Genomic DNA, 27,405 nt, shown 5'->3' with positions numbered 1-27,405 from the left:
AATTACACATTACAGCTGTTCTTATTATTAGCAAGGAAATTTTACAAATAAGAAAGAAAAAAAGAAAGAAAATAAAAAAATGTGCTAACATAAATTGGCCTGGAGCACTTTCAAGTTGTTAAATAAAGTGGCTGCTAAAGGGTTATGGAACAGGGCGAGCATGGATGAATGTACAGATTTTGCAGGTTTTCAGAATTCCAACTTTAGAAAGCATGTTGTCCATCTGCCAAACTCAGCAATCCCACCAGTGACTGACCATAAATAGGATGAGAGGCAGTGCATGTGCAACCATTATTTACAACCTCTGATATATTTTACAATGTGTAATGTCTTGTGATGGGGATGCAGCAAATATTCTATCCCAGCACCATGCCGAATGCCAGTGGACATGGTGCCCCTTTGGTATTACCTTCACTTGTGGGAAAGCACTGCAATTAAGAAGTATAGGTTATATGCTATGTGTGAGCACCAGTCACTGGGTAGAGGGACACTTAACACATTGACCTAAGTGCTATAAATAGTAAAACCCCAAAAACGAAATGTTTTGCATACTTGTTTAAATAAAATACAAGTGAAAACATAAACAAATAAAATTGTCCTCTAAAATGATTGGGGGGGGGGGGTTCTGGGGTTGTAATAGAAGAGACCCTGCCTTCATTTTGTTAAATAAATATCTATGCCGTTGCGCACAGATTAATTTGTGTCCATACTTGCTTGAAGTGTTTTCATGTATTGACTGAAGAGTTGCAGACACCTCCTGTTACGAAGTCACCTAGCATTCCAGAACTGGTTGTGGGTCACTTGGGAAGCCGGCTTCTTCCTCCTCTCATCCGCTTGGGCTCCTTCGCATGAATGTGTGCACCCTAGGTGGATGTGCTTGAGTGTGCATACTCCCACATGGATGTGCAACGAGCACACATTTACTGTATCTCTTTCCTTCTTACAGCACCACTAGCAGTCAGAGGAGAGTTGTTCACTGAGTTTTGATAAGTGGCCAGCTGGCCACTCTGCTACTATAGAGCAGCTAATGTGCTGCTGGGACTTGTAGTCCCACAGGATTGGTAATTGCCTCAATAAAGCTCTGCCCATTCAGTGCATTCTAGCCCATAGTAAGATTACTCTAATGGGTGTGATTATCAGAGTGCTCTTGTGCACTATCCTGACCTTTGGCATTGCGTTTCCAACCTTGACTGACCTTGATTGTGTATCCTTTATCTACTCTTGTCCAGACTTTTGTTTAACCTCCTTGCTGGTCTAATTAATCCGGCAAGGAGGCAGCGCAGAACTTTTTAAAAAAAAATTTAAAATCATGTAGCGAGCCCAGGGCTCGCTACATGATAGCCGCTGAGCGGCGGCATCCCCCCACCCATTCCGTTCACCTTCGGCAATCAGAGTAAGCAGGAAATCCGTTCAGAATGGGATTTCCTGCAGGGCTTCCTCGGTCTCCATGGCGACGGGGCGGGATGACGTCACCGACGTCATGGACGACATCAGGACGTCACAGGAAATCCCGATCCGCCCCTCAGCGCTGCCTGGCAGTGATTGGCCAGGCTGCGCAGGGGTCTGGGGCGGGGGGGGGGGGGGGCGGCTCGGCGCGGCGGGTAGCAATGAATCGGCGGCGAGCGGCGGTGATCGCGTACTACACGCAGCTAGCAGAGTGCTAGCTGCGTGTAGGAAAAAAAATTATGCAAATCGGCCCAGCTGGGCCTGAGAAATCCTCCTGCGCAGGTTACCCCGAGCTGAGCTCGGGATAACCGGCAAGGAGGTTAATGTGTACACCTTGCCTCCCATGTATGACCATGTCCTGTTGAACTACTCTTGCTCTACAAATAGGTACCTATAGAGACTACAAATGGTACCTATTGGGAATACAAATGGCTAAGTAAAACCTATGGATATTCAGGAAAATTGTATGTAGAAAATCTAGATGCATACTGAGCTATATTACTTATATTAAGATCCCACGTGTTTATAACTGAAGTACAGCAGTTCTGGATATGCGCCTAGCTTTAGGGGCATAAGAGATGTTTTCCATACTAAGGAGTGATGCATCATGGGAAACAACAGCTACTCACTTAAAGGACACCTGATGTGAGAGGGATATGGGGGCTGGCATATTTATTTCCTCTTAAACAATATCAGTTGCCTGGCAGCTCTGCTGATCTTCTGGCTTAAGTAGTGCCTGAGTAACAACCCTCAAACACGCATTTGACTAATCTAGTGAAACCTGAGTCAGCTGAGTCAGAGTACCTGATCATTTGTTTAAAATGAAATAAATATGGCAGCCTCCATATCCCTCTCACCTCAGGTTCCCTTTAAAGCTAAATTAATGCAAATATCTTCAATGTTAAGAAGGCAGAATTATATTCAGTGTTAAACACAGAATTAGTGATTATGAAGGTATGGGGCGGCCACAAAACATGTTAAACAAAAAAACAGAAGGAAGATGACTTTGTGGTCCAATCAAATAAGACATAGATTAATGACGTGGAGGATGACTTGTGTAAGGTTTGGATGTGAAGCATGTAGGTGGCAAATCCAAGATTGAGATGTTGGAAAATCCTGAGGGAGCAGGCCAAGGCTTTGCTGAGGCTACAGGGCTAATAAGTCATCAAGTATTAAGTCAGGAGTATTAATTAGTAGGAGTAGAACATTTAAAATGACAAATAGGCTAGACCATTAGTCTATATAAACTATATATAAAGAAAGATTATATATATATATATATATATATATATATATATATATATATATATATATATATATATATATTGTATATAGTTTGATTTCAGCAAAGGACAAATTATGTTTTGTGTCTAATTTGTCCCTACTGTGCTGGAATGAGCATATGTCTTTTACTATGTTGTTGCTGCAGGGAATAGCATCTGCACACTATTGCAGTTTTGTACAGTTCAGAGCTTTGAGCTATATTTTATGCCAAGAATCAACAGTAATGAAGTGCTGGGTAACGTGTGCAATTTCTGTAGGAAATGGCTGCATTTTTTTCAATATAATAAATACCAAAGTAACGCTCTCCATGGCTGTGAAAAGTGAAATCACAGGTGTCTAAGTATGCTAATGTTTTCAAAATAAGCAGATAAACATTTTAAAGTCTAAAAAGTAAAAGTCATAGCTAAACTTTTGCAACTGCTAAACTAGATACATGAGTTAAAGTTACCCTGCATCTTTTTCATTACATATTTCAATTAAGTAATTTTTTATATCCAAGAAATATTAGCTTAGCTTGAAATGTCAGCAGAACAGGAACAGATAAAGAAAATATTTATATGTGATCAACACAGAGTCCAAAAACAGAAGACGAGTCTTCAACAAAAATAAGATCCCTTTTCCTTAGGGATCTGCATCAATCATGAATACCCACCATCAACACTCAGTGGGAGACACACTCCAGGTTATGACCTTGAAGAATAAAGGGTTCAAGAATGGACTCCCTTAGCCACCCTTAAAAAATGGATTATCTTTTTAACACTCTAGTGTGTTGGGAAATACACTTTATAATTGTACTACTCTAAATTAAAGTACACCTGCAATTAAAAAAGGTCAAAAGTTAAAAACTTGGAGGTCTGGATTCTCCAGAGGCTTCCCACGTCCTCTTATACCACTGAACCAGCAATGGAACCCTCTGCAAGTTCATGATGGAACTACCACCTGTGAATGAGCAGGGCCACATTGCGCAGATGCAGGACACTGTGGCACAGAGCCCACTTGGGCTCGGCAGTAGAAGCCAAGCCTGATCATTTCTGTGCTACTGCGCAGGCTGTGCACACTCTTCCACAAGGCTTTTGTTGAATGTTTTTTTTTTGGGGGGGGGGGGAGGCTAGAGCTGGATTGGTGGAGGTGAGGGGGACGTGGGAAGCATCTGAATTATCCAGATGGGGCACTATTTGGGGCACAATTTTCTTTTCAGGTTCACACAAAAACTGTAAGGTCCCTATACATTGAATCTTTTAGTATCATACTTAACCAGTTCCTCACTTACACTATATTTGTGATATGAATTACGAACTCCATTGCTAAGTAACTGTAATGTAACATATAGCTACTATTTATTTTAAATAATAGTTAACATCTTAAAAAACCTCAGTGCAGATAAAACACTAGTCTACAGGTTAAAATGATAGAGCAATGACTTGATCAATACAGAATTAACATTTGTGACTTCCAGATTGAACTTCAGCTTGAATTTAAAACACTCCTAAAAGTAAAAGAATTATACCTAAATATGCACAATTTATATCTACATATAGTCTGCAATTAAAATTAAGAGCAAGTACATGTCAAATCAAAATATCAGTTTAAAATTACAGTGGGAGACAAGATTTTCTAAAGTGTAATCAACCTAGTAATATAGACCTTGAAAAACAAGATATGGAATTATTAGCCCCAAAGTGCATGCAAAAAATGCACATCAATCATCCCTTTTCTTCTAAGTAGTTTTTTATGAAGTTTCATGTTCAACTTGTTCGTTTAACAACGTAAGCATCTTGAGATCTACATAAGGGAAACTTCTTTGGGGATTTCTTTCATAATATTAATATAATGCAAGCTTGTGTAAAACTCCTTCATAGTACTGTCATCCTTTTGGAAACATAATTGCAAAAAAGCAGTAGTAATACTATATTAAGTTTACAATATCCATAATATAATGGATAGTGCAACTTCTTCTTTGAAACCCCTTTACAAACGAGCGTGAGACCGCTTAGGTAAAGGTAGCCATACACTGGTCGATTTGCCATTAGATCGACCAGCTGACAGATCCCTATCTGATCGAATCTGATCAGAGAGGGATCGTATGGCTTCCTTTACTGCAAACAGATTGTGAATCGATTTCAGCCTGAAACCGATCACAATCTGTGGAGCCGCTGCTGCCGCCTGTCTCCCCCCCCCCCTGCATACATTACCTGAAGCTGGCTCCGGGTCCTCTTCTCCGCGCTGCAACCCTCACCGCATCCCAGCGTACACTGTGTCACTCCGTGACCAGGAAGTTCAAATAGAGCGCCCTCTATTTGAACTTCCTGGTCACTGGAGTGACACAGGAAGTTAATGTACGCTGGGATGGAAGCAAGAGCGGTGCAGCGCGGAGAAGATGCAGAGAAGACGCAGAGAAGATGCCCGGGAGCCAGCGTCAGGTAATGTATAACTGTATCGGATCGGCCGCTGCTAGCAACGCACTCCCTACCCACGGGCGATCGACGGAAGTAACCCGCACAGCGCGATTGACGGACCGCTTCGATTTCGGGAGGAAATCGGAGCGGCGGGTGCATTTAGCGTGAACGATTGGCAGCAGATTCGATCCCAGTGATCGAATCTGCTGTCGAATCGGCGGCAAATCGGGCCAGTGTATGGCCAGCTTAATTGTTTCATTTGTGTTTGCCCTGCAATCTAATAGAATAGAATAGGTCTTGTTCTGTTTCCACTACAAATATGCAGGATAGAATGATTAAGGATAAATACCATGAAATGTAGTTCTTGGGTGAGCGCACTGTGGGCCTGATTTATGGCTATGGTCCAGAGTATACAGGTAGGTAGATTAATAAAGCAATAGAAACTCAACTGCATAACTGAAATAAGCAAAACAAGGCAAAGAGGCCACATATATAGCCCAAATGTGAAGATGATATCAGTATTACCTTTCTCCCTCCCTCCTCACCACTATCACTTCCATGTTTACTACCACAGCCCCTTCCTTTAAGTCTCCTCAAAAAAGGCATGTTGTTCTTAAAGGAAATGTCAGGCAAAGCAAGCTACCCCCCCCCCCCGATCTCCTTACAGGGGTCTCCTCCAGCCCTTTGCAGCCAAAATGTCCCTCGTCACAGCTCTTCTCCCAGCCGCCATGCTGCGACAAGGGACATGTTGGTTTCAAAGGACTGGAGGAAGCCCCAGATACGTAGATCAGGGGGTAGCTTGTTTTGCCTGATGTTTCCTTTAAAGTGTTAAATGTATTCCAAAAATAAGATAACCACCAAGAGTTGGGTATCTCTACCTTATTGTGACAGTCAAACCAAAAGAAATAACATGACTAGGATAAATGAATGGATTGTGTGACTTAAAATATACAACTACAAAGTGGATTTTGAAAATGTATTGAAGGGTTACACTAACTTGGAAATAAGTCACTAAGCAAATTACACACTTCCTAGTATAACTAGATAAGGGGTATGACTACAAATATACAAATATTGATTTAAGGCCCACATTTATAAGATATCTCAAAGGTTCTTCTAGCATCTCCATGGTGGACTTCATAGGTAAATATAAACTTAAAAAAAAAAAAAAAGTTGTGTGAACACTAAGGACCTGTTTCCACTGCATACAGATTGGATGCAGAATGGATGCAGAAAAACTGACTCCAATGAATGCCTATGGGAATGTTTCCACTAAACGCAGTTTTCCTGATGCAGATTTTTCCTTAGGCATCCATTGGAGTCAGTTTTTCTGCAATCCTTCTGCATCCAATCTGCGTGTAGTGGAAACAGGCGCTAAAAGTTTTCCTATCAGGTTCACCTGATGAACCACACTGCAAGAAGTTTGTCCATCACTAATGTCAAGGCTTTCTTCCTTATCTGCTACCCCCCTTGTATCCTTAAATAGTGTACAAGTGTCTCAATCCCATTACATTCTATTTCCTGCTTGCAATAGCATGGTCCTACCCATAGTTTATCTCATTTTGCTGTACTTAGTCTATCAAAAGAACTGGTACCCCCATTTCAGGATGACTTCATACTACATTTCTGGATTTTCCACGTATTTTGCATTTGTGTTGCTGGATGTGCCAATTAGTGGCTGGATAGTGTACTGGTTAAGGGCATCCCATTTGACATAGGTTACCAGAGTTCAAATCCTGGCTAGGGTCAGTACCTATTCAGTAAGGAGTCCTTAGACAAGACTCCCTAACACTGCAGGGTGGCCTCTTGAGCGTGTCCCAGTAGCTGCAGCTCTTGAGCGGTTTGAGACCGACAGGAGAAAAGTGGTTTACAAATGTTCGGATTATTATCAGATTATTAACTATACTGTGCCTGAATTATTTATGTATTTTCATTCTCAAATTCTATTTTTTGTAGTCTTGACAGCACCACAACTGTATAAATAATAATGGCAATGATAATAATAATATTGATAATAACATTTTTATTTATTTATTTATCAAAGAGGAGTTTGTTTATTACACATCAAAGGACAACTGAAATGAGAAATATATGGAAGCTGCCATATTTATTTCCTGTTATACAATACCAGTTGCCTGGCAGTCCTGTTGGTCTATAAGGATGCAGTAGTGTCTGAATAATGCCAGAAACAAGCATGAAGCTAATCTTTCAGATCTGACTATAATGTCAGAAACACCTGATCTGCTGCATGTTTGTCCAGGGTTTATGGCTAAATGTATTAGAGGTAGAGGATTAGCAGGATAGCCAGGCAACTGGTATTGCTTAAAAGGAAATAAATATGGCAGCCTCCATATCTCTCTTGCTTCAGTTTCCCTTAAAGCACACTAGACTATGCATTTTGCAGGGTTACCTCATTTCTTTACATTAATTATCATCGTCAAATACTTCTTAAGGACCAGTAGAGGTCCTCTCGTAGTTTTGGAGCCACTTTACTGCCCATTAAGCAGTTTTTGACACTGATACTTGACTTGGCGAAGAGGGGTAATCCTGCAAAAAGTGTAGTTTCATGCTCTTGAATAAACATTTCTTTCTGTAAACATTTATCATCTTTAGAGGAGGTAAATTATCGCTCATCCCTTTTAGATTGTTTTCAGCTTTTTATATATTGTTTACACATCCTACCTGATAGTTTAACTTTTATATACAGGAAGCCATATATCTGTTGCTGTTGGGGTTAAGAGCTTGTTTCCAATTAAGATATTATCTGCATATGTTATTAACCACTTCAGCCTTCAGTGTCGTTTCACCTTATGCATCCAAGCAACTTTTACCTTCCATTCATTCACCAATAACTTTATCACTACTTATCACAATGAAATGATCTTTACCTTGTTTTTTCCAACACCATTTAGGCTTTCTTTGGGTTGTACATTTTGGCAAGAATTATTTTATTATAAATATATTTTACCAGGAAGATTAAGAAAAAAATGGAAAAAATCATTATTTTTCAGGTTTTGGCCATTATAGTTTTAAAATAATACATGCTACCATAATTAAAACCATGTATTTTATTTGCACATTTGTCCCGGTTATTACACCATTTAAATTTTGTCCCTATCACAATGTATGGAGCCATCACTTATTACAAGCCCATAATTTAAAAATGAACAGTAATATACCTTACTACATACATATTAACAAAAGTTTAGTCCCTAAGGTTACAATTTATGTATTTTTTATTGCATATATTTTGTTTTTGCAAAAAAATAATTCTGTAGCTATTGGGGAGTGTGAGAGGTAAGGGGCTAATTTTAAAAGTAAAAAAATGTCATTATCTGGAAATTTTTATTTACAGATGCAATTTTACTATTTGGCCACAAGATATTCTTGCAGGCAGCTCACTTCTGTATGTGTAGAATTACTATGCAATACGGAAGTAATGTGTGGGCGGGACAGTAGGAGCTTTGTGAAAGACGGAGCTGTCTCTTAGGCCTCGTTCACATCAGGGCCGTTTCTGTGCGCTTTCCACAGCGCACTGCCCTGTGCGTTCAGCAAGGTATTGATTTTTCCATGTAACTAAATGTAGCTGGTTCACATCTATGCGCTGCGCTGAGCAGCGTTACAGAAACGTAGTGTTGCAGGCATTTCTGTGCGTTGAGCTGGAAAGCGCACAGCAATGCAAGTGAATGGGTCCGCATTTTTAGCGCATAGAAGCGCGTACAAGCGCATAGAAGCGCATGCGTTTTTTACCCCTAATTGGAGAAAAAAATACATTTACATACAAAAACAAAGTTTTATTGACAACTGCTGCTGCTACAGTAAGCAAAACGTGCTTTAAAGAAGCGCAGCGCAACGCACAGAAACGCGGACCAAAGCGCGCACAAGCGCATGCGTTTTTTACCATGCGCTTTAACATGTTTTTCAGCGCAGCAGATGTGAACGAGGCCTTAGACAGTGTCTGTCTTTCATACGGGGACTTAGATCAATGAATGGGAACTGTGTTCCCATTCATTGATCTCTGGGCTAACGGAAGGCAGCTGCCAGCGGCAGCAGTGTAGCCTATCTGGACAGAAATATCCATACAGATAGGATTAAGTGGTTTTCCATTTGTCAAGTGATGGGAGTGCAGCTACCTAGCTGCATCGCATCACTTCCGCTTGCATTCGCATCAGGGAGATGCAGAAGTGACTGGAGGAGACAGGACGCGGTTGCGGCTGGATGCAGCCGTGTGAGAATCTGCAGCATACTGCAGATTCTCGGATCGCTCCGCACCACTATGCATAATCTCCACACAATGGAAACTGTTCCATTGCTGTGTATTGGTTACAGTTCGGCTGAGGCTATATAGCCGCATCACACCGCGTGTAGAGGAAACAGGACCTACTTCTTTTTTTCTCTGTGTAGAGCTGTGTAAAATGTCAATGTTTATACAACAAATAATAATAATGTGCATACTGATTTGGATTCATTAGGACACGTTCCTATTGATTTGAAACAGAACTTAAATCTCAGCTAAACTGGACCATGGTGTGTGGGGGGTTTACCTCAACTTTGTAGATGCCTCTGTGCACTGCACTCAACATTGTGTTCCATATACTAGCTAATTTACATATGGAGAAAAAGAAGCTGACCCCTTTAGCTGAGATTCAAGATCTGTTCCAAATCGTTAGGAACACTGTACCAAATTGGAACACACATTCCTAACTGCAATGCCATTAGCACAGCCTTAGCAAGTTCGAAATAAACATATTTTCATTTGTGATTGAAAAATATATATTTATTTTTAATCTAACTAATATGTGAAAAACGAAAAACATTTACTATACATTACCCTTAACCGAACAAGATCTCCGATGAAGTTTGCAAAATTATTGCAAAGTGTATACGTGACTTGTTTATGGAACATCTTTTTTGCTTACTTTGAACTGCAGCCCCATCACGCCACTCACTGTAAGCTAGAACTTACAGAAAGTAGTAGATCAATTGCTTAGTACATTAACTATCATATTTTTCTCAGGCATTTTAATATTAATGTGCTTAGTTTAATCTATGTACTCATTCATTTATTTAACAGAGAGTGTCATTTGCAAATGTGATTGCATTCTGCAGCCTTCCTTCAAAGACTTTTAATAATGATTCTGACACATGACATTTCAAAAGAAAGAATGGATTTGGTTTGAAGCCATGTTTGGTATTAGCCACAACACTTGCCTCATATCATTTCTATTGATATATATTATGATTAAAGTGTAAACCAAAGTTTGAGCCAAAACAGACATTTATTAAAAGTGATGAAAAGGGAAAATACATTTTTATTTCTTTTGAACATTGTCATGTTGTTTCTGTACATTCTATAAATGAAATAACTAAGATACTCTAAAGTTACTCATTTAATATTCTTTCTTTGTTGAGAATGTGCAGCAGTTAAAAAGTTAGAAGTTAAAAGAAAAATATTGTTTCATTCATTAATACAGATTTATTTATTTGCACATATGCTTGTTGCAGATATATTTATTGCTCCTTCACAACATCCTTCAATGGCTCCTCCTCCACTTCCCCACCCCTCTCGCTTGGTGTTACTAAAGGCTCCATCCTGGGACCCTCACTGTTCTCACTCTACACTGCCTCGATTGGGAAAATCATTTCCATTAGGCTCAACTACCACCTGTATGCCAACAACACCCATGTATACCTCCACAACCCAGATCTCTCTTCATCCACCATGGACAAGGTCTCCTCCTGCCTCACATCTATTTCCTCGTGGATGGCCACCAGGTTCCTGAAGCTTAATCTGGACAAGACTGAGCTTCTGATATTCAAGCACTGCACAGGTGCACTTGTCCCAGATATGCATATGATGATTGACAACTCTACCACAGGATTTAGGGTTAGTTGCCACTAGGGGGGATTCGGTTTAGGCCCCACCAGGGGGAGTTCATAGGGTTAGGCACCACTGGGGGATCCTAAGGGTAAGACCCACTAAGGAGGGCCCTAAGGGTTAGGCACCACTGGGGGGTTTAGAGTTAGGCACCACCGGGGGGGGGGGGGTTAGGGCAAGGGATAGGCATAGGTAGAGGGGAGTGGTGTGAGAGTAGAGTTAGGTTTAGCAATAGTAAAATATACTAATATTGCACTATGGAAATTTAGTATTAGAATATTACTCATTTTAGCTACATTCTGCTACCGGCAAACTCAGCACCCTTTTTTCCAGATGCCTTTTTACACGTACGCTATTTAGTATACCTTCACACACAGTTCTAAAAAGCTTATGCTCACCATGGCTGCTTAGTTGTCTGGGCAAGATGTGATGGTGATCAAGCTATTGTTACTACCTAGATATTTGAAAAGGGGTAATTGAACAGAAGATTTGAAATGCACACATAATGGATCTGTTGATTCCTTCTTTCTGCAGAATCATTCCAGCAGTAAACTTATACATTTAAAGAAAACATGAAATGGCATACCTGGGGCTTCCTGCAGCCCCTTCAGACCTTTGGCTCCCTCGCCATTCTCCCGGGCAGCCTCGATCCTCCACTAGAGTCCTCTGATGTGCTCCTATCGTCAGAAGCATACTGCGCTTGCACAGCACTCCTGGTGATGGGAGTGCGATGGTGGCAGGTGCAGCTAAACCCGGCATCTGACAACTGGCCCCGAATGGAAACATTTCAGAGGACTCTAGCAGTGGATTAAGGTGGCCTGGGAGGACGGTGAGGGAGCCAAAGGTCTGAAGGGGGCTGGAGGAAGCCCCAGGTATGTATATATTTTCCCCCACCCCCGTCTCAGGTACACTTTAAAGATGTGCCATATTATCTTGGACAACAAAAACCCACATGTATAAGTAGATAAATACTTGCTCTACTTACATAACATATGTATTGCACTGTACACATTTAGATTTTAGTGATTTTTGTATAGTATAAGAAAGACAAAATCCTTCTTAGCTTCTTCCATTTTGACTGTGTCTGTCTTGAAGCCAATTCTGACATAATTTCCTCCCTTACTCTTCTCCTTCATCTGTGTATGCATTGCCCGCCCTACTCCCATTCTAGACACTCCCACACAGCTCTGTAGTAAGAAATGCATTGCATTGTCATAAATCATCATTGTGTGACTATGCAGAGCTGGTTTATTTGTATGGATCGGATTTCAGGAGCCACTGCTGGGGTAAGTTATTTTCTCAGCTTTTGAGCATGAGAAATATTGGCCAATCAGAGAGGAACAGTAGTGTGTGTGTGTGTGGGGGGGGGGGAGGAAACAGGAGGGAAAGAGACTTCAGACTTCATTCAGGCTGAATTAGTTATTTCTGAGGGGGAAAAGGGAGGAAAGTAAAGAAGAAAGAAAAGCATGCCCTTGTAATGCTATGTTTTTGGCATTGCTAAGGCCTCACACTCGACTCACACTAGCACACAGACTAGGTAAATACATAGCTTACGGCTTCACACTGTATTAGGATATTTATTTAATTATTTACATTATTTACAGGTATAGCAGTGAATCATGGATAAGTAATAGAGTAAAGAATCAATACATTACCGGATATTGCATTATCACTCCGTATCGGGGGACCAGCAATCGTCAGGAGGCAGCGCATACACAACATCACACAACTCATCAGTAGTGGAGAGTCCCATCAAAGCAAGGGAAATCTCTCTTTCTTACACTCATAGCTCCACCTATTTTCCCTATTGCATCCTGGGGATGCACAGGCATGAGCTTCACTACGATTGGATGACTTATAGTCAATATTTTCATAAACAGAACTAGTTCTGGTTAAGTCGTGCATTCCCTGAAACAGTTAATTCAGGGTTACGCGCTTATTGCAACACAATGTTATATAACCATATCACGTGCCACGCATGATCAGTACTTGTTGTGACTGGGTATGTTCGGCCTTCGGCCTATCCACAACGTGGAAGTATGATTCATCCCCTGTGATCACCGCGTGATCGCAGCGCACACAGCATGTTTACATAACTTGCAGTAACCTCTTGCTGCTCTGTCCATGTTTTTTTCTATGGAGAATGGTGCATCGCTACTAAAAGATCAAAATATGTCCTATCTGCCTGCAGACTAGCTTGCTAATGTGTTTTTCTCCTAACAGCCAGTCAATCACACAAGCTCTTCAGACGTGTATCACATTCGGTCCTTAGCGATGACCATTAACATATGAAACCATGACAACTTTTTCCTTCTTACAACATATTCCATATGCCACATACCAGTTTCATCTGGATAGGATAACTATAACAATAATTACAATCAAAAATAGGATGAACTATCCACTTCATCATTGTTTCTGCTGATGGCGAATAACCCATAAATACATCCCACCAGTGGTGAGAGGTGGCATCTGCTATGGCAGAGCCCACTTTAACAATTTTGTTTGCAATCACGGTAGTACTGAGCTGGTGTAGATTATACTTCTATTCAACTTTTTAATAGCACTTTTTCACTTCCGTTAGATTTTTCAACAATCTGCTTTAGTTTAGTCAGGTTTAGATCCCAATTTGGAACTTCCAAACCTTGGCCTTGCCAGGAAACCTTTGTAGTTAACGCTATATCGGGCATCAACATAAAAGTTTCATTTTCCCATTGGAATACAGTGATGTTGTGTATGCATCCTGCAAAAGGCACCCTCATTTTAGGGACCACCTGACGATCTGTCACTACACATACCACTTGAGGTGTTTTTTCCACCATCCGGCGGTATGTTATAGGCATTATGGTCCACCCACATTTGTTTACAGTGTTCTGTAACAAACAAGGTTCATATACAGTAGACTGTAACTTACATATTTTACTGTTTAAAGTATTATCACAAAAAGTCAAATCATGTGTTCTGTTGCTGTCATCAATAACCTGTCCATAATACGTAGGTACCCAGAAGTGCTGATCACCTTCTGGCCCAATTAATAATGGCAAAATAACATACTTACATATTATACTACTTTTAGTAACATTGTAAAATGTTAATTGTCCCATTCAAAATGTATCATTGCACATCACTTTGGGTGCTTTGATATCTATCCAGTGATCAGTTCTTATCATGGAACTGAACACGGTCCTCCAAACCTCCTCACATCCAGTCAACAACTTAATTTGAAATAACCCTTTCTGTTGTTGCTGTTGTAAGGTTTGCATGTAACAGATAGTCCAGTTTACAATTCTAATTATATCAAGATCTGTTTCATACATAACAGAGGCACTTGCGTTAATTAAATCAAGCAAATCATCATCTATTTTAGCTTGTAATTTTAAATGACGCCCATATAGTTGGCATCCATTTAGCTTGTAAAGTTAAGACATTATTTATTTTACTTCCAGCGTTATGCAATCTATTTGCTAATGTTTCAATATCAAGACTATTAAGAGTTCCAGTCAATGTCCCATATCCTCCTAACAAAGAGTCATACCACTCTCTCCGTATTTAGTGTGGTTTAGAACAGTTTATGGCAGCTGGAAACGTGCATGAATCACAGTCTTTTTAGGCATGTTGCCCCACCTTTGCACAAGTGGAAGGTAGTCTCTTTATATGCCCAGGGTCCACTTTAGCATCCATCATATCCACAAATATCAAAGTAGGCCCCACCGAGACATGTTCCATTGAAAGTAACATTGAGAACGTCATATGCTTGCCTAGCATTACCGGTAAAGTTTCTCTGTAGACAACTCTTGGTTTTATTTCCCCACACGAAAGTCACCGTAGATTCCCTGTATTGGTTACTCGAATACCTGAAGTCCATGCATTAACGCCACAACTTTCCAACCACACGATACCAAGGATCCCAAGGACAATGCCATAGACATGGAGATCAATCTGCAAAAAACAAGTGTGACTTATTCTTGCAAATAACATTTTTCCTGTGGGATATATTCCCACTTTTCCTGTTCTGGCCTCATTACCAGCAGAGTTCGGTCCTTGCCTACTGCAATCACATCTGCTGGAGAAGGCGGTCCTTGGGGATTCTGACCCACATTTTAGCTCCAACATTTACTGTATTAGTAGAACCAAAATATTCATCACCCTTTACTGATGGGCTTTCCTCTCTACAAATAAAGGAATTAGGGTCCCTTTACACTTAATCAGTTGCTGTTAACTGTAATCAAAATAACAACTGATGTACAGTCCAGCGTCCGTGTCCCCCTATGGCCTCTTTCACACTATACACTGAAAAAACATTGAAGTATTTTCACAATGCATTGCCATTGGGGAAAAAACAACAAAAAACAAGAAAAAACAAAAACAAACAACAAAATTGTATGCGTACTAATGCATACCAACGCATTAAGTGTAAAAGGGCCCTCAGGAGAACCTGGGCTATACAACTCTTTGGCCTGTGTATACACAGTGTCCTCCCCTAAAAACTTTAATCCATCCTCTCTCCTTTTCCAATCATTAACTCACTATTTCCCAGGTTAATCATGATCGCTTTAATTTATTCTTGATAGTCGGAGTCAATTACTCCTTCTATCACTATAGCTCCTTTCTGAGCAAAACTGGATTGGGTAGCTATTTGCCCATAATGTTAGTCAGGTATTTTACATCCTATACCTGTGGGAATGGTTGTAACCTGTGAGGGGTTAATGATAACAACTTCTAAAGCATGCAAATCCAACCCAGCTGACACAGGTGTTCCCCTATATGGAGCTACCGCATCCTTATGCATTTTCCAATAAGGAATCGTTTCTACTTTAACCACCCCACCAGCTAGTTTCTGGTGTAAACAAAAATCTGTCATCTTCACAGTTTGTTTGTATTATTCTAAACTAGCATATGCATACATTCTAGCATCTTTAACAGAGGTATTTTTGAACATATAATACACTCTATATCAGTAAGGTCTCAAAGCAAACTTCATACAATTCATTAGAAACAACTCAATTCACACTTCATCATCAACACATTCTGCCACTTCACGCCATTCAGCTAATCAGTACAACATTCAACCCTAGAGAAACCAGGCATTTCTCTGCAAGACAAACAAATCTCATTTAGTAACTAATGACCTTAGCCCGTTAAAAAAAAAAAAAAGCTAGGCCTTTCGCTGCGCATGCATGTGCCCGCTGTGCACATGCACCCGCCACGCGTGTGCCCTCATACACCATTGCGCACACGCTGGCCGCCTCTGGCCCTATCCTCCCTCAACTTTTCCCCTGTGTTTCTGCGCCCCTCCCTGCACATGTGCAGTGCTAAAAAAAACAAAACAATACTCTGAATAGACGCAGAGACCTAGTGTTGGGCGAACAGTGTTCGCCACTGTTCGGGTTCTGCAGAACATCACCCTGTTCGGGTGATGTTCGAGTTCGGCCGAACACCTGATGGTGTTCGGCCAAACTGTTCGGCCATATGGCCGAACTAAGAGCGCATGGCCGAACGTTACCCGAAGGTTCAGCTAGCGCTGTGATTGGCCGAACGGGTCACGTGTAGTGTTGGGCGAACATCTAGATGTTCGGGTTCGGGCCGAACATGGCCGCGATGTTCGGGTGTTCGAGCCGAACTCCGAACATAATGGAAGTCAATGGGGACCCGAACTTTCGTGCTTTGTAAAGCCTCCTTATATGCTACATACCCCAAATGTACAGGGTATGTGCACCTTGGGAGTGGGTACAAGAGGAAAAAATTTTTTGCAAAAAGAGCTTATAGTTTTTGAGAAAATCGATTTTAAAGTTTCAAAGGGAAAACTGTCTTTTAAATGCGGGAAATGTCTGTTTTCTTTGCACAGGTAACATGCATTTTGTCGGCATGCAGTCATAAATGTAATACATATAAGAGGTTCCAGGAAAAGGGACCGGTAACGCTAACCCAGCAGCAGCACACGTGATGGAACAGGAGGAGGGTGGCGCAGGAGGAGAAGGCCACGCTTTGAGACACAACAACCCAGGCCTTGCATGAGGACAAGAAGCGTGCGGATAGCAATTTGCGTTTTGTCGCCATGCAGTCATAAATGTAATACAGATGAGAGGTTCAATAAACAGGGACCGGAAACGCTAACCCATCACAGATGTTCATTGTTCATGTTACTTGGTTGGGGTCCGGGAGTGTTGCGTACTCGTTTCCAATCCAGGATTGATTCATGTTAATTTGAGTCAGACGGTCTGCATTTTCTGTGGAGAGGCGGATACGCCGATCTGTGACGATGCCTCCGGCAGCACTGAAACAGCGTTCCGACATAACGCTGGCTGCCGGGCAAGCCAGCACCTCTATTGCGTACATTGCCAGTTTGTGCCAGGTGTCCAGCTTCGATACCCAATAGTTGAAGGGTGCAGATCGATTGTTCAACACAGCTATGCCATCTGACATGTAGTCCTTGACCATCTTCTCCAGGCGATCGGTGTTGGAGGTGGATCTGCACGCTTGCTGTTCTGTGTGCTGCTGCATGGGTGTCAGAAAATTTTCCCACTCCAAGGACACTGCCGATACCATTCCCTTTTGGGCACTAGCTGCGGCTTGTGTTGTTTGCTGCCCTCCTGGTCGTCCTGGGTTTGCGGAAGTCAGTCTGTCGGCGAACAACTGGCTAGAGGAGGGGGAGGATGTCAATCTCCTCTTTAAACTCTCCACAAGGACCTGCTGGTATTCTTCCATTTTGACCTGTCGGACTCTTTCTTCAAGCAGTTTTGAAACATTGTGTTTGTACCGTGGATCCAGAAGGGTATAAACCCAGTAATTGGTGTTGTCCAGAATGTGCACAATGCGTGGGTCGCGTTCAATGCAGTCCTAGGCCGAAGAGGTCATAGCCTAGGGTCACAAAAACCTGTTTATTTGGGCTATTTCAATGGTAGTGATGGTGACGTACATAAATCTCAGCCATGGCCGTTAGCAACGTCTGAATTTCACGAAATGTCTCATGCAGGTAGAAGACATATTGTTAGACTTGGATTCCAAAGATGGGGTCCCTACATCTCTGCAAACCAGAGTTACAGGGGTCCAAAATTGGTAAAATCCCCCATAGGCTTTCATTGGGCCTCCTATTTACAGTTCCAAAATCTCACATCTTTTCAAAGGGCAATTGATCAGCAGTGGCAAATTTTCTAGCATTGTAGGGACCCTTAGGGGGAACATGACTGGTGAGTTTCGGGCCCCTAGGCCAAAGAGGTCATAGCCTAGGGTCACAAAAACCTGTTTATTTGGGCTATTTCAATGGTAGTGATGGTGACGTACATAAATCTCAGCCATGGCCGTTATCAACGTCTGAATTTCACGAAATGTCTCATGCAGGTAGAAGACATATTGTTAGACTTGGATTCCAAAGATGGGGTCCCTACATCTCTGCAAACCAGAGTTACAGGGGTCCAAAATTGGTAAAATCCCTCATAGACTTTCATTGCCTCCCTATTTCACTTTCCAAAATCTCACATCTTTTCAAAGGGCAATGGCTCAGCAGTACCAAATTTTCTAGCATTGTAGGGACCCTTAGGGGGAACACGACTGGTGAGTTTCGGGCCCCTAGGCCAAAGAGGTCATTGCCTAGGGTCACAAAAACCTGTTTATTTGGGCTATTTCAATGGTAGTGATGGTGACGTACATAAATCTCAGCTATGGCCGTTAGCAACGTCTGAATTTCACGAAATGTCTCATGCAGGTAGAAGACATATTGTTAGACTTGGATTCCAAAGATGGGGTCCCTAAATCTCTGCAAACCAGAGTTACAGGGGTCCAAAATTGGTAAAATCCCCCTTAGACTTTCATTGCCTCCCTATTTCACTTTCCAAAATCTCACATCTTTTCAAAGGTCAATGGCTCAGCAGTACCAAATTTTCTAGCATTGTAGGGACCCTTAGGGGGAACATGACTGGTGAGTTTCGGGCCCCTAGGCCAAAGAGGTCATAGCCTAGGGTCACAAAAACCTGTTTATTTGGGCTATTTCAATGGTAGTGATGGTGACGTACATAAATCTCAGCTATGGCCGTTAGCAACGTCTGAATTTCACGAAATGTCACATGCAGGTAGAAGACATATTGTTAGACTTGGATTCCAAAGATAGGGTCCCTACATCTCTGCAAACCAGAGTTACAGGGGTCCAAAATTGGTAAAATCCCCCATAGACTTTCATTGCCTCCCTATTTCACTTTCCAAAATCTCACATCTTTTCAAAGGGCAATGGCTCAGCAGTACCAAATTTTCTAGCATTGTAGGGACCCTTAGGGGGATCATGACTGGTGAGTTTTGCCACTGCTGAGCCATTGCCCTTTGAAATGGTGTGAGATTTTGGAACGTTAAATAGTAGGCCCAATGAAAGCCTATGGGGGATTTTACCAATTTTGGACCCCTGTAACTCTGGTTTGCAGAGATGTAGGGACTCCATCTTTGGAATCCAAGTCTAACAATATGTCTTCTACCTGCATGAGACATTTCGTGAAATTCAGACGTTGCTAACGGCCATGGCTGAGATTTATGTACGTCACCATCACTACCATTGAAATAGCCCAAATAAACAGGTTTTTGTGACCCTAGGCTATGACCTCTTTGGCCTAGGGGCCCGAAACTCACCAGTCCACTGATAACAATCCAAAATGTGTCATCACAGGAGCCTCTTCCCCAGCTACTTCCTCCAGTACATTTATTTTACCAGCTGCAGATTCTGTTACATGTTGGTATTTATCTGCAGCTGCCTGTGATGACACTTGTGCAACTATCACTCTGTCATCCTACTCTAGTTCCTTTTCTAACAGGAATACCCTTTTTCCAACAGGAATACCCTCAAGTAAAGTAACAACATTGAGGGATTCTGATTCTTTCAACTTACACAATCTTTGTTGAAGCTTTCTATAAGCTGTCAACAACATCCCACTATGCCGCCCGAGAGCGACATCATGCCCCGCCTTAACAGGGCCCCCCTCTAGAGTCTTATCTACATCTAGAGAGAGCAACAACATCACCCGCCTTAACGGGGAACCCCCCCCCCCCCCCCATAGAGTCTTATCTACATCTAGAGAGAGCAACAACATCACCCGCTTTAACGGGGAACCCTCCCTAGAGTCTTATCTACATCTAGAGAGAGCAACAACATCACCCGCTTTAACAGGGAACCCCCCCCCCTAGAGTCTTATCTACATCTAGAGAGAGCAACAACATCACCCGCTTTAACGGGGAACCACTATATTCCAGCATCAGGCAGCGTCCCTCAACCTTAAGTTGAGCCTGTTCCGCCTTTTCTTGATCCTGGAACGCCTTCTGCAATCGCTTGTGCACACCACGATATGCAGAGGCCAACACCCAGCTAATTCTAGCTGGGGTAACTGCATCACCTACCTTGGCAGGGAGTTTCTCAAGTACTTGAACTAAATCAACCGGTTCTGATTCTTTCAACTGCTTATCCCACGATTCTGCCAACCCATGGCTAGCTAATTCCACTGCTATAATATTATACGGAGACTCGGTCCAGCCGGGGATCTCCGCAGGTTCTTTTAGGGATTTGGCCTTTTTCTTAAACATATTGCCTTACTTTTGGCACACTGCCAACTGGGCGTGGCTTTGACCAGAGGTGCCCCTCAACTTCTAGACACCAATGGTCAAACTTCCCACAGGTAAATTTTGCTTAGTTCAAAAGATATCTTGACTTGAAACTAAGTGGGAGGAGCTATCGACTCCAAACTTTGCCCACACCTGTAATCTGTCTTAAGATATATATATATATCAAGTATCAAGTCAATATACCATACAGGGGCAATTTTACAAAGATTTAGATTAATTGCCCCACTAACTGGCAAAATGCCAAATTTTGCAAAATTACACCCAGAGACCCACAGAATCATAGGCAATATATTTCAGAGGTCAAAAGTCATCCTTGTCGCCATTTATGTAATGCTATGTTTTTGGCGTTGCTAAGGCCTCACACTCGACTCACACTAGCACACAGACTAGGTAAATACATAGCTTACGGCTTCACACTGTATTAGGATATTTATTTAATTATTTACATTATTTACAGGTATAGCAGTGAATCATGGATAAGTAATAGAGTAAAGAATCAATACATTACCGGATATTGCATCATCACTCCGTATCGGGGGACCAGCGATTGTCAGGAGGCAGCGCATACACAACATCACACGACTCATCAGTAGTGGAGAGTCCCATCAAAGCAAGGGAAATCTCTCTTTCTTATACTCATAGCTCCACCTATTTTCCCTATTGCATCCTGGGGATGCACAGGCATGAGCTTCACTACGATTGGATGACTTATAGTCAATATTTTCATAAACAGAACTAGTTCTGGTTAAGTCGTGCATTCCCTGAAACAGTTAATTCAGGGTTACGCGCTTATTGCAACACAATGTTATATAACCATATCACGTGCCACGCATGATCAGTACTTGTTGTGACTGGGTGGGTTCGGCCTTCAGCCTATCCACAACGTGGAAGCATGATTCATCCCTCGTGCCCACTGCGTGATGGCAGCGCAAACAACATGTTTACATAACTTGTAGTAACCTCTTGGTCTGTCCATGTTTTTTTTCTATGGAGAATGGTGCATCGCTACTAAAAGATCAAAATATGTCCTATCTGCCTGCAGACTAGCTTGCTAATGTGTTTTTCTCCTAACAGCCAGTCAATCACACAAGCTCTTCAGACGTGTATCACAGCCCTGCAACTTCCTTTGCTCAGCAGATGTACCAAATAAGAGCCAGGGGACCTGAGGAATTATGTTCTATGGAGAAGAAAAGAGGGATTTTTAACTTTTGGATTGCCTGATTAGCATTCTTATTACTTGTTAACTAGATAAAAATAAATAATAGATTTTTGGTATTATGCCCAAAAGTTACTCTTTAACCTCTTAAGGACCAAAGGCTTTCACTCCCCTAGTGACCAGGCGATTTTTAACAATTCAGTGCTCTGTAGCATTAACAGCTCGCTGCACAGCCATACAACTTAGCACACAAATGAATCTGCCTCCCTTTTGTTTCCACCAACAGAGCTTTCTGTTGGTGCCATCTGATTGCTGCTGCAACATGTTTTTTAAATTCATTTATAAAGTTTTTTTTTTAATCCCCCCCCCCCCCCCTTGAGAGTCAATTAGTGTGATCGGCTCTCATAGGCATCAACCTATGAGAGACGATCACTTTGTGAGGGGATAGCTCAGTGACAGAGCTGCCGTACAGCGCTGCAGGAGATTGCAGCGCTGTACATAGAAATAGTGGCTTTTCCCCCCTCTTTTACAGACTTTCGGCCATGATCTGTCTGCGGCCAGCCGCGGCTGGCAGGCTGAACATGGAGCTCCACTTCGTGTCTCGACAGAAAACGATATCACATGTGCGTGAGCGTTCCCTGCTAATCTCCGCTCCCAGGACTTGACACCTATCGGAGTTAGGCGGCCGTAAGGATCCACTCTATGGCCGTTGATCGGCATTAGGCGGTCACTGTCGCAGAATGGTTAAAGTCACTCTATCAGGTTCCCTCTTTTGTGGCTAAAACAAGGTTTATAACTTGTAGACTGAATATTTTCTCTTTTGCTGGATGAAAACATTCTGGGAACGTCATACCATTTTCAATAGATATAAAATCAAATTTCTTCACTTCCAAATGCCAGAAATAATCTATTAGAAAAAACAAGATAAATGATTGTTTTAAACAGAAGTGAGGTCTTCCTGAGCCAAGTTTGCCAAAGGAAAACAAAAATTGGAATCAAATCAAAAAACAGTACATATTGTTATAAACCTAAGCCTTTTTCAACTTCTTTATTAGCAAATAGCATTAATACTTAATGCCCTGTAAAATTCATTTCTTTCAGAGTTCCTCTCTCTTTAAACATAGTATGTGACGCCAGACAAGATTCATTTTCTCAATTTCTATTGTGCGTATGAGCCTAAAATAATGAAATATGTATCTATTTTCAATTATACTTGTTCTAAAATTGTTCCATTGCTTAGAGACATTTGTTAGAAATGTTTGTGTTTGGAAAGATTGTGTTTGTTGTCAAAGTGCTACATACAAGAGCAGACTAGTATTCATCTAATGAGGCATTCTATAAACAATGAAGCAAATTACTCATAGTACAGTCGTTCATTCTGGCAGACGTTTCTCAACAGCAATGGCCCATTATTTGCTAAGGAACAAACTCAATGCATAATTGGACTAATGCTAAGCTTAAAGGAAGCAGAAAACAAAATTGCTGTACAGTTTTAGTATGTACAAAACTGTCATTTTTGGAATCACCCAGCATCAGGGTTGCCCGTAAACTACGCCAGTGCGAATCTACATGTCATAGTCCGCAACTATGCATCATAGTTCATAGACAAAGTTTAAAAACATCCCGTACGTATTTCCGCGTAGTCGTAGTACCGCCATTCGAAGCTTCACCCGCTACATGTAGTTGACGTATGTATTGCGAAGTCAACTACGCATGTGGTAACTGTGTCTATATGGATCATTGCGCATGCGCAGAAATATGTTTGCCCTTCTATACATATACAATTCCGCATTGGAAGGTGGAATGTATATATTAGTTCACCCATGCGCATATTTAGCGGATTATTGCGGAATTTTTTCCGCATAAGGGCATAAGCGTCCTCATACACTTCTACGCGAAGCTTCCATATTTTAACGCATAGTCTACGAAATGCAAATGTAGGGAAGTTTCTGATTTTGAAACTGTAGTTTGCAAAGCTTAATTTCGCAGAACTACGCGTAGTTCCAGCGTAGTGAAGTTGGCTGACTACGACCATCCCTAATATATATATATATATATATATATATATATATATATATATATACACATATATATATATATATATATATATATATATACACATATATATATTTATACACACACAGTAAGACCCCCGTTATCCAGAACTCCAGTTAACCAGAAGTCTCAAGCAACCAGGAAAAAACTCTGGCCTTGCAGGATGCATAAATCTACTTCTACGCTTCCTTATACAGTAATACACCTCTGTTACATTCAGTTACATCTGTCTTTTGTCCTAATTTGTTTTTAATTACTGCATTTACAGAGTCAGCATGATAGAGGTGGCAAGTTTGCATGTCATGCAATCATGCCCTTAGTTTTTTTGTTTGTTTTTTTAATAAGCAGCTTTTAAAATATACAAAGTTTGCTAATATACACTACAAAACTGACCGTGTATCTATTACGAAAAAAAACTCTAAGGCTGCAAACACAGTGGGACGTTGTGGAGCTACGTTATAAACTCTTATAACGCAGCTTATCGCACTGCAATGATAAGCCTATGGGACATTCACGGTGCGATGTTAGTATCGCATTTGTAACATGTAGCGTTATGGTAACACTGCTTGCAGTGCGTTACCTCTAAACGCACACATTACCGGGTATAGGAAAGCATATTTTTCATTGCCTGTATGCTTTATTCTACCTACTGTATGCGATGATAACGCAACGTTAATGTGCGTTACCACCTTTGTTTTACATTGCATTGTAATGCTGCGTGGCGACTTTAACATTGCATTCCAACGCAGCGTCCCACTGTGAAGTAGCCCTGAACCTCAGCTCACACTGTGCCAGAGTGGCAGTATGTGCATATGGTATGGATACACTGTCCACTCCAGCCGTTTGTGTTAGTGTCCTGCACATTTGCTGAACTTGGTATATGGCCAATCCCATGACAATATATCAGCTGTCCAAAAAATGGTGCAGGTTGGATTTATGCATTGAGGGAAAAAAAATGGAGAAATCAGTACATATAGGAAAACAAAGGGTCTATTCTAGCTTAGGTTTATTGTTATTACTATGGGTTTTGGTGCAATCTATCTTTTACATTTGCATTTTACATTGCTTTAAATTTACATTGCTTGTGCCCCTTGCCAATAACCCCACAGCAAAAAAAATCTCCCTGGTACCCCATTAGTGATAATCATAATCAGCTAATTATGATTATGCGAAATTACACCTATACATAATTACAAATTGTTAATTCAATTGACTTTGTATAATCATTCATAATTACGCATGAATTTACGCGTAATTTACGCTTAATTTCATGCTGATTTTGGCGGTAAATAGCAAAGCCCCCATACATGCTATTGCTACCGAAAATTGCTACGTATGTTAAGGAGAATACTGGATACAAGCCAAAACATTTCTCAAAAAGACCTTGTTGTTTTTTGAAAAAATGGTTTTTAAACTCAGAAAAATTACAGTTTAAAAAACATTTTTCCTTGTATTTTTAAAATTGATTTTCTCAAAAACTACAAGGTCTTTTTGAACAATTCTTTTTTAACTTTAATAGTACCCACTATTCATATGTAGCAATTTTGGTAACAATAGCATGTATGGGCGAACACTTTCATTCCAGCGCAGGAGACTTGGGTGCAGCAGTCAGTAATTTCTGCGCCGTCAGAAGACGGCGCTGAAGTTACTTATAAAACACTATAATTCGTGAACTGGAAGCCAAATTATTTTATTCCCTACCATCCATGGCGGCCTGGAGGAGGAATAGTATTTAATACAGCCGGGACTTGTGCAGCAGCAGGATCAGCCATATGCCAGCTCTATCCTGTGCCCAAGTCTCCTGCGCTGATTCTTCTCATACGCTGTATGGGGGCTTTGATATTCATCACCTAAGTCGGCACAAAATTCAGTGTAAATTCCACATAAATGAATGCGTAATTATGAATGCTTAAAATAACTACAAAATTAATTGTGTTTTTCCACGAAATTTCTCATTGCGATTATGATGCGTAATTGCGATGCTTAATTATGCATAGGCGTAATTTCTGCTCATCACTATGCACCATAGCTGCAATTAATATTGTAGTGAGTCTATGGGGCTGCCTAAAAATGTCAGTTGCCATGGTGCCAACATGAACTGCTTCACTATTCTGCATGCCCATTGGTCTGCTGCCATCTACTTTGGTGGTGGACCTACTGAGTAGATGGCAACTGACCCTGAAATATTTTGAGGAAGTCTTTAAAAAAAATAAATGAAGTTTCCAAATCTCAGCCCCCAAATTCAAGATCAGCGTAAACGCTAATTGTGAGTGATGATAGGTGTATTCACTTCTGTATTCTGTAATGACCTGTACAGTCATTATTGAAACAAATCGAACAAAAATCATCAAAATGTGAGCCTTGAGCAAAGAAATACAGTTAAACTTAAGATTCTCACTCATATGAGTGGATCAGCTAAAATTATTTTCTTTTCTTTTTCCACTTTTCAGTCATGCTGTACAATCTGATTTCAGCCTCAGTAAAAATTCATAAGCATTTTTCTTAAAGGATATCACTGTTAAAAGGAAGAGCCCAGATCATTTATACCCCTGCTGAGCTGGAATCGAAACATTTCACACTTTTGAAAGGAGTATCTTTGCAATCTTTTGTGACAGCATCTAAGAAAAAAATAAAATTCAGAAATAAAGGATTAACACAACATAATAAGCAATGTGCAGGAAGTGTCATGCTTTAGTATATATGGTGTTACTTTTAAAATGTGTTTCCCTTGTTCATGTCTCACTTGTTCTTTTATTCTGTGTTGCAATCTGTCATGTTTCTATGTTATACATTTACTGTTGTACCAGAAACATTGAGTGTGAAGATAAAAAATATGACATAGATGCTTAAAATATTGTAGAAGCTATTATGGTTCAAAAACCATAAATGTATTATACATAGAGTGATATAGAGTGAAATAGAGTGATATTATTACATGTTTTCAGCCAAATGTTTTGTGGACCCTAAAATTCATTATGTAACAGCACAAAAATTTAGATTTTTGTCTTGCACCATTGCAATGAAACTTAGGGCTCAAACCCACTAGCAAGCAGCCTTTTCTATGTGCTGGTAATTTGAAAAGCTCTTGCTAATAAAATGCTATGGGGGATTGTTATAAAATCACATCATCCAAGTGGGATCACACCCATAGCATTATATTAGCAAGAGCTTTTAAAATCACAACTGCTTAGTAATGGCTTAGTAATTTACTGCTAGTGGGTTCCAAGCTTCACTGTCAACTGTTATCTGAATTTAATTAGGAAGGTATTGGGAAGTAATAAATTACTTTTTCCTTTGTCACTGTCACTTACATTAGGTAGTAAAAACCTGACAGATCTGTCAGATTTTAGACTAGTCAATCGGTTCATGAGGGATTCTCAGTTATTTCTTTCTTTACAAAAGCACTTATTAAACTGCCATTGCTCAGTGCATCTGCCAACATGGCGTGCATATGAGTTGGGAAGCTAAATGACAAATTTGTATAGATATTTTTCAAAGAATAAAGTTAATACTAAGAATTTCCCATTAGGAGCTAGTAAAAAAAAAACAGAATCACTGCCAGATTCCCCCTATCTACCATAAGTAATCGCAACATA

The sequence above is a fragment of the Hyperolius riggenbachi genome, chromosome 4 (assembly GCF_040937935.1).
Source record: "Hyperolius riggenbachi isolate aHypRig1 chromosome 4, aHypRig1.pri, whole genome shotgun sequence".
Taxonomy (NCBI): Eukaryota; Metazoa; Chordata; class Amphibia; order Anura; family Hyperoliidae; genus Hyperolius; species Hyperolius riggenbachi.
Note: the sequence above shows the minus strand (reverse complement) of the source record.